Below are 9118 nucleotides of genomic sequence, written 5' to 3' on the forward strand. Positions count from 1 at the left end.
TGCGCAGCTGAAGTAAAGCAGTTATCTGGCCTTAACCCAATTTCCACTTCCCTCGCATCTTGACAACATAGTAGTAGATTTCTCGAAAGCACAACATCGAACAGCTAGCAGGCAGATCCTAAGTTAGATTTTTCTTTTTAAATAAGATTTCCAAACACTATTCAAACTGTTGCTTTCCATACGGTGCAATGCTGTAGTGCGTGAAGGTAAACCTTCTTTAAACAGTGGGATGGGGAGAGTAACTATTCCTATGTAATGATATTCCAAGACAACGATTTTAGAATGAAGCATATATCCAAAAAGACAGAGAAAAACTTCGCGTGATCTTGACACATAACAGTGGTCTGAATAATTCGGTGCTTAAGAAAGTTAACAATGGTTCAAAAATGGTACAATGTTAGCAGATAATTTCTATAAAACCGAACACCTTAATTAGTTGATATGTTAATGCATGACTCAGGGAAATGGGGTGGTCTCTCTCACAGCTCTGAGCGAGGGAACAAAGGTAGCAAAAACTAAACTAAACCAAACAGGCACTGAAGGTGCAACTGCACCGATCGACCGCCGTGTCATCCTCTGCCCAAAGGCGTCACTGGATGCGGATCTAGAGGGGCATGTGGTCAGCACACCGCTCTCCGGGCCATACATCAGTTTACGAGACCGGAAGCGCTACTTCTCAATTAAGTAGCTCCTCAGCTTTGTCTCACGAGGGCTGAGTGCACCCCTCTTGCCAACAGCGCTCGGCAGACCGGATGGTCACCCACCCAAGTACTAGCTCAGCCCGACAGCACTTAACTGCGGTGATCTGACAGGAACCGGTGTTATCACTGCGGTGAGGCCGTTGGCAACAAAACTATCTGACAATAATCATTACGACAAACCAGCTGCGCAGTGCTGCAGTCTTACCTCAAACTCCTTCTCTTCAAACAAAAATAACATTATTCAAGTTTTATATTCCTTTCGCCTTTCAGTATATACACCATATTCATCCTTGCTCTCCTTTACAATAAATCTTTCTTCATCTGACCGATACAATTATAAGACAACAAAGCACTACTAAATATGCCCATCACCTACCACACTTCAACTAAGAATGTATCAGATTGCGCAGAAGCAGGGACTGTGGCACAAAAGGACCAAAGATTGTTTAATAGTAACGTAACTTGCACTCTCCCTGAAGCGCACATCAAAAAGTTACAAAATCAAGATGATATGCCTACCTTACAATATTATACACGTTTCGATGACCATGTCATTGTCTGTAGGGGCTTTCCAATATTTTTACATTGTTGAATTTGTACGAGGTGTGGCTACAAAAAAACCGGACTAGTACTGGTGAAACAATAAAACGAATGCAATAAGGCTGAAAGTCGGGTGGCCTGTCACGTGACTCTCGCTCCGCCTACTGCTCGAGTTTCATCTGCCTCCTGCACTCAGTCTGCCCGTGGCGTCTGTTTTAAGTAGTTGACGTTTTGTCTGTGCGTCGGAAAATGTTGAGTGTACAGAAAGAACACCGTGTTAACATCAAATTTTGTTTCAAACTAGGAAAATCTGCAAGTGAAACGTTTGTAATGTTACAACAAGTGTACGGCGATGATTGTTTATCGCGAACACAAGTGTTTGAGTGGTTTAAGCGATTTAAAGATGGCCGCGAAGACACCAGTGATGACACTCGCACTGGCAGACCATTGTCAGCAAAAACTGATGCAAACATTGAAAAAATCGGTAAACTTGTTCGACAAGATCGCCGTTTAACAATCAGAGCACTGTCTGAGTTAACAGGAGTTGACAAGGAAAGTGTTAGGCAGATTCTTCATGAAAGTTTCAACATGAACAAAGTGTCTCTCAATTGAACAGAACGAACGCCGAAGAATGATTTGTTCTGACATCCTGGAAAACATTGAAAGTGATCCCATCTTCTTACAAAATGTTATTATTTGCGATGAATCGTGGTTTTTTACTTCCGATCCCGAAACTAAACGCCAATCGATGCATTGGAAAACTCCTGGTTCTCCACGACAAAAAAAAGCACGAATGTCAAAATCGAAATTCAGGGCAATGATGATTGTTTTTTTGACATCAAGGGGATTGTGCACATTGATTGGGTACCAGAGGGACAAACAGTGAATCAGCATTACTACATTAGCGTCCTGGCTACCCTACGTGAGCGAGTACGGAGAAAACGGAACGATTTGTGGAGAAAAAAGTCATGGATCCTTCACCAAGACAATGCCCCAGCTCACAGTGCGTTGTCAGTGAAGACGTTTTTGGCAAAACACAACATTTCCATCTTAGATCATCCACCCTACTCACCTGATTTGGCCCCCTGTGACTTTTTTCTTTTCCCTAAAGTCAAGTCAGCTTTGAAAGGAACTAGATTTGAGACTGTTGAAGCAGTAAAAGAAAATGCGACGGAAGTAATGTATGGACTTACCGAAAATGATCTGCAGCATTGCTATGAACAGTGGAAAATTCGTATGGAGCGGTGTAGAGACCGAGGAGGAGAGTACATTGAAGGAGATCAAATGAAATTGTAAATAATTGTAAATAAATGTTTTTTCCAGCATCAGTCCGGTTTTTTCTAGCCGCACCTCGTATATGACACACATACCTGTGTTGTCTCCTTGGCAGAAAGTACTGTGGCGGGGATGCCATGTGTCGTCTTGCATTAATGTCTGGGCAAATATGGTTGCCGTATGCTGCCATAGCGAATTCTGTATGTTTGTCACTAGACAATTTCTAATGTTACAGTATTTACATATCTTGCAGTTCAATTTCGCATTCAACCACGTAAAAATACCGTAATCCACCTGAAGATGATAACATGACTCTAGACAAGTACTATGTTACTTAAATTAAAAGTGAAAGTGACTGAATCAGTATACGAATAACTTTTTGTATCTAAACAGCCGCTTCCCTAAACAAGCAGCCCATGGATGAGATATTTGTTAAATACACTACTGGCCATTACAATTGCTACACCAAGAAGAAATGCAGATGATAAACGGTTATTCATTGGACAAATATGAAACTTCCTGGCAGATTAAAACTGTGTGCCCGACCGAGAATCGAACTCGGGAACTTTGCCTTTCGCGGGCAAGTGCACTGGACTCGCATTCGGGAGGACGACGGTACAATCCCGTCTCCAGCCATCCTGATTTAGATTTTCCGTGATTTCCCTTAATCGTTTCAGGCAAATGCCGGGATGGTTCCTTTGAAACGGCACGGCCGATTTCCTTCCCAATCCTTCCCTAACCCGAGCTTGCGCTCCGTCTCTAATGACCTCGTTGTCGACGGGACGTTAAACACTAACCACCACCACCACCACCTAGCACTCCTGAAAGAAAGGATACTGCGGAAACACGGCTTAGCCACAGCCTGGAGGATGTTTCCAGGATGAGATATTCATTCTGCAGCGGAGTGTGCGCTGATATGAAACTTCCTGGCAGATTAAAACTGTGGGCCCGACCGAGACTCGAGCTCGGGACCTTTGCCTTCCGCGGGCAAGTGCTCTACCATCTGAGCTACCGAAGCACGACTCACGCCCGGTACTCACAGCTTTACTTCTGGCAGTATCTCGTCTCCTACCTTCCAAACTTTACGGAAGCTCTCCTGCGAAACTTGGGATCCAGCACGGCGTTCCATATTACCCTCCTGAACCCACCGATTTCATATTCTGCTAACAGTCATTGTATCTCGACCGACGCGAGCAGCAATGTCGAGAAACGATAAACCGCAATCGCGATAGGGTACAATCCAACATTTATCAAGGTCGGAAACCTGATGGTACGCATTTCTCCTCCTTACACGAGGCATCACAACTACGTTTCACCAGGCAACGCCGGTAACTGCTGCTTGTTTATGAGAAATCGGTTGGAAACTTTCCTTATGTCAGCACGTTGTAGGTGTCGCCACCGGCGCCAACCTTGTGTGAATGCTCTGAAAAGATAATCATTTGCATATCACTGCGTCTTCTTCCTGTCGGTTAAATTTCGCGTCTGTAGCACGTCATCTTCGTCGTGTAGCAATTTTATTGGCCATTAGTGTAGTTACTACTGGTGCCTTCGCATCTGCCAAGCAAGAAATGTCATCAGTAAATAGGGCGCTCAGAACACATTAGAAATTTCGGAAGTCATAACTGTATCCTACATACGCAGACCGCAAAGAGCGTGATGAGAACTCACACCCGTACCTCCAGATGTCAGACACTCAGATCGGTACCAACCGTTGTGTGTCGATAGGGTATCAAACAAAACTCCGATTTAGTTCGTGTTGTGTGCTGTCGTCCAGTAGAACACGTGTAAATGATAACTGAAAACAGCACAAGAACTACGGAGTACCGCGAAAGCGCATTTATGAGGGGCACATATCAATATCCCTGGGAGGTTAGTTAGTAGAGCGTTAGATCGTCGTGCTAAAGGTCCCGACTTCGAAAACCACTGACGCTAACGTTTTCTTTTAACAGCTTACATTTGAAATTATTATACGGGAGAACATCTTTCTCACATGTAAAAGGGACGTTTCGGAGTTTGTAGCAATGTTCTTTTGGCAGTCTGCATTCGCTTCGTTAGTTGACAGTCGCAAACCTATAGCGTATATTTGTATACGTAACACCACATCTGTCTATACAAATATGCTGTATAGGTTTGCTACTTTCAACAAACGATGCGAAAGCAGACTGGCAAAAGAACATCGCTACAAACTCCGAAACATCCTTTATACATGTCAAAAAAATGTTCTCCCATGTAACAATTTCACGCGTAAGGTGTTCTTGAATAAAGAAAAAAAACTTAAAAAAAGTCGCCGCCAGTTGGTTTCCAACTTGGAACGTTTGTGACGCTCTACCAACTCACCTACCATGGATGTTGACATGTGCTCCTCACAAATGCACTTTCACAATATTCCATAGTTCTGGTGTTACTTTTACACTACTGGCCATTAAAATTGCTACACCAAGAAGAAATGCAGATGATGAACGGGTATTCATTGGACAAATATATTATACTAGAACTGACATGTGATTGCATTTTCACGCAATTTGGGTGCATAGATCCTGAGAAATCAGCACCCAGAACAACCAGCTCTGGCCGTAATAACGACCTTGATACGCCTGGGCATTGAGTCAAACAGAGCTTGGATGGCGTGTACAGGTACAGCTGCCCATGCAGCTTCAACACGATACCACAGTTCATCAAGAGTAGTGATTGGCGTATTGTGACGAGCCAGTTGTTCGGCCATCGTTGACCAGACGTTTTCAATTGGTGAGCGATCCGGAGAATGTGCTGGCCAGTGCAGCAGTCGAACATTTTCTGTATCCAGAAAGGCTCGTACAGGACCTGCAACATGCGGTCGTACATTATCCTGCTGCAATGTAGGGTTTCGCAGGGATCGAATGAAGGGGAGAGCCACGGGTCGTAACACATCTGAAATGTTATGTCCACTGTTCAAAGTGCCGTCAGCGCAAACAAGAAGTGACCGAGACGTGTAACCAAAGGCACCCCATACCACCACGCCGAATACACGCTTCCAATGTGAGGCCGGCCGGACTGGCCGTGTGGTTCTAGGCGCTACAGTCTGGAACCGAGCGACCGCTACGGTCGTAGGTTCGAATCCTGCATCGGGCATGGATGTGTGTGTTGTCCTTAGGTTAGTTAGGTTTAAGTAGTTCTAGGTTCTAGGGGACTGATGACCTCAGAAGTTAAGTCCCATAGTGCTCAGAGCCATATGAACCATTTTGCCAATGAGCGCTCACCGCGATGTCGCCAAACACGGATGGGACCATCATGATTCTGTAAACAGAACCTGGCTTCATCCGAAAAAATGACGTTTTACCATTCGTGCACCCAGGTTCGTCGCTGAGTACACCATCGTAGGCGCTCCTGTCCGTGATGCAGCGTCAAGGGTAACCGCAGCCATGGTCTCCGGCTGATAGTCCATGCTGCTGTAAACGTCGTCGAACTGTAAGTGCAGATGGTTGGTGTCTTGCAAACGTCCCCATCTGTTGACTCAGTGATCGAGACGTGGCTGTAAGATCCGTTACAGCCATGCGGATAAGATGCCTGTCATCTCGACTGCTGGTGATACGAGGCTGTTGGGATCCAGCACGGCATCCCGTATTACCCTCCTGACAGTCATTCGATCTCGACCAACGCGAGCAGCAATGTCGCGATACGATAAACCGCAGTGGCGATAGGCTACTATCCGACCTTTATTAAAGTCGGAAACGTGATGGTACGCATTTCTCCTCCTTACGCGAGGCATCACATCAACGTTTCACCAGGCGACGCCGGTCAACTGCTGTTTGTGTATGAGAAATCGGTTGGAAACTTTCCTCATGTCGGTGTCGCCACCGGCGCCAACCTTGTGTGAATGCTCTGAAAAGCTAATCATTTGCATATCACAGCATCTTCTTCCTGTCGGTTAAATTTCGCGTCTGTAGCACGTCATCTTCGTGGTGTAGCAATTCTAATGGCCAGTAGTGTAATTACCATTTACACATGTTCTACTGGACGACAGCACACAGCACGAGCTAAATCGGTGTTTTGGTTCGGCACGGATCTTAGTGTCTGACATCTGGAGGTCTGGGCGTCAGCGGTACGGCTGCTGTTGCGAGTCACACCTGCTGCAGGTAAGAGAGCGGTGCATCCCTGACGCTTCCTGACACCGCGGCGGGGCGTGCTATGCGCCCCCTGTCGGGCCGGTTGTCTCCATTAGTCAGCCGAGGTAAGTGCCCACCATTACCCGAATCGCGGAGAACAAAATTACTTTCTCTTGGTCCAAAGAATGAGACTTGCGAGTGAAATGTGCGCGGGACACGAAACGCTCCTCCCCCGCCTCCCCCCCTCCTCCCTACCCTGCTGAAAGGCAGCGAATATCGTAATGGACCTCCCGACTGTTGAGAGTGCCTTTCTTGAGATACCACTGGTTTTGTTCTCGAGAGGGGCTCAACGGCATTACCGGCACATTTCCAGTGAATTCCATTACGACTTACTTCGTCACATTCCAGAAGCATTTGCATAGCAGTAAATCTCGAGGTAGTCGCCATTAACAGATCTGTGGCGCTTAGAAAGTTTCTGCGGGTTGGTGTTAATGGAGCAAAAAATATCTAATTACGCGCGATTATTTCTTTCCAATACATTTGCACTCAGAAATCTCTCAAGTTTCTCTGTCTGAAATGACTTAAACGCGATTGTATTCCTTTTCATTCCGCTCTCTTTCGCTTACGATCGTACATTTTTGCAGGTTTGTATAGCGGTCGATACCATAAAATCAGACGAGTGAATAAAACATGTAAGTTTTTAACGTCTCTTCAAGTAAAATGCAAGCTTTCCAACTCACTAGCCGTCTTTTTTTATTTGTGCTTCGTGTCACCGACTAAAAGATCTGTTTGACTCTTCCTGAGTACTGTGGGGAGCATTTCAGCTCTCCGTTAGTTTATCCTCAATCACTACTTTTACTGCAGTTGTCTCAATATTTCTTCTTAGGCGTATCCTCATTCTGTTGCGTCTTTGATTCAATAACCTGTTACTGAGATTAATGTCTGATTTTAATACATAAATGTTCCTTTGCTATCCACGATTTCAGGAAGGGTTAAGTACGTGCAACAAATGAAGAATTGCAGATATATGCGTACTTTATAACGAGCAACATAATGATCGATATCGCTAAATGAGTACTTTTCAGATACCTGCAATAGCTGGAGTGGATTAGACACGTTCTACCGGATGGTTATATTTAAACTTTCCCTATTTAACACGTTATAAGACGGAAACTAATTAGTGTATTAGTACGAAACTAGGTAGCATTAATGTTAAGGGCATGGGGAAGAGAAATAATGCAGAATCAATTCAATTAAACGCTTTTAATGTGCTGTTATGGTCATCATACAATTACGTGCCAGTACCATAACTGCTACAAAAGGGGCTCAATATGGCGCCCACTTTGTCCAGAAGAGTCTGAAAGCTCAGGATTGCATTCTGCACAGCAGAACGAAGCATGCCCGTAGATATGCTGGCTACCTCTCAATGTGCTGCGCTTCAGATCGGCACATGTCTGAATGTTCCCCTGGTAAATCATGTCCTTCAGGTAGCCCCACGAAGAAAAATCACAGGGAATGAGATCAGTTTATCGTGCCAGCCAAGCATTTGGAAACGATCGCCTGATAATTCGATACTTTCCAAACGTATTCGGAGAATCAGGTTGTTGTGTACATAGTTCGACGTAGTCAGCGCGTTCACAACTCTCCCACTAGAGCGCGCCCCATTAAGCACAACAGCGCAGGCGCAGCTCTCGTCCGTCTCCGCACTACGAAATGGCGCTGTCTTAGAGACGGACCAAATTCTGCTTCCGCCGATCTGCGTATTAATATGCAACGCAGTCAATGAGATTGCTGCTAACGTAGGACCTTTTCTTCTCGCGGATCATACTCGCGCAGTGATACCTGAACGCTCGAGGTATTATAACGAGTGTACAGACCTCCGATTTGTCAGTCTGCATTAGTCTGAATTAGTCTGCATTTGTCTGCTTTAGTCTGCATTAGTCTGTAGTCAAGTTTCAGTCTGCGCCTAATAAGATTATCATATTCCTGTACATAGCCATGAAGAGAAATGTATAGACACTTTGTCAAGTATCAGTGATATGTGAGAATAAGATTAACGTACCAAGACCAAAGGAACTTCAGATTGTCAATTGTAAACAGCATCCAGAATCAAGTTACGTAATGTCTATGATTTTTATTATTTTAACAAAAGTGTGTGAAAATTAATCAAGTTCTGTTTAAAGTTGGTCACCGTCAATCTGCTACTCTAAGCGTGCAAGTGGCATTTCTATCGTCTGACCTAACAGCAGAAGATAAACACGCCACGATAAGACCACGAGACATATTGCTGACACTCGCCTACTTCGTTAGAGCGACAAGTCAAATAATCTGATGGTGTGTGTACCGAAGGTCTTACAGTACGCACACTACACAGGTGAACTTCAAGAGCGATGTAAGTTGGGGCCCCATCTTGCAAGGAGACTGTTGAGTTCACTGTCTCTCTGTCTCCTGTAGGGCGGGTATGAGATGTTGGAGAAACACATCGCAGTAACGCTGGCCTCACACACTGCACGTCTTTAT

The 9118-nt window shown here is 44.9% G+C and overlaps 1 pseudogene; it reads right to left on the reverse strand.

The window, feature by feature from the left end:
- Positions 1 to 728: 728 nt before the first annotated feature.
- Positions 729 to 846, reverse strand: LOC124797104 (annotated as a pseudogene).
- Positions 847 to 9118: the final 8272 nt, after the last annotated feature.

The sequence above is a fragment of the Schistocerca piceifrons genome, chromosome 4, assembly GCF_021461385.2.
Source record: "Schistocerca piceifrons isolate TAMUIC-IGC-003096 chromosome 4, iqSchPice1.1, whole genome shotgun sequence".
Lineage (NCBI taxonomy): Eukaryota > Metazoa > Arthropoda > Insecta > Orthoptera > Acrididae > Schistocerca > Schistocerca piceifrons.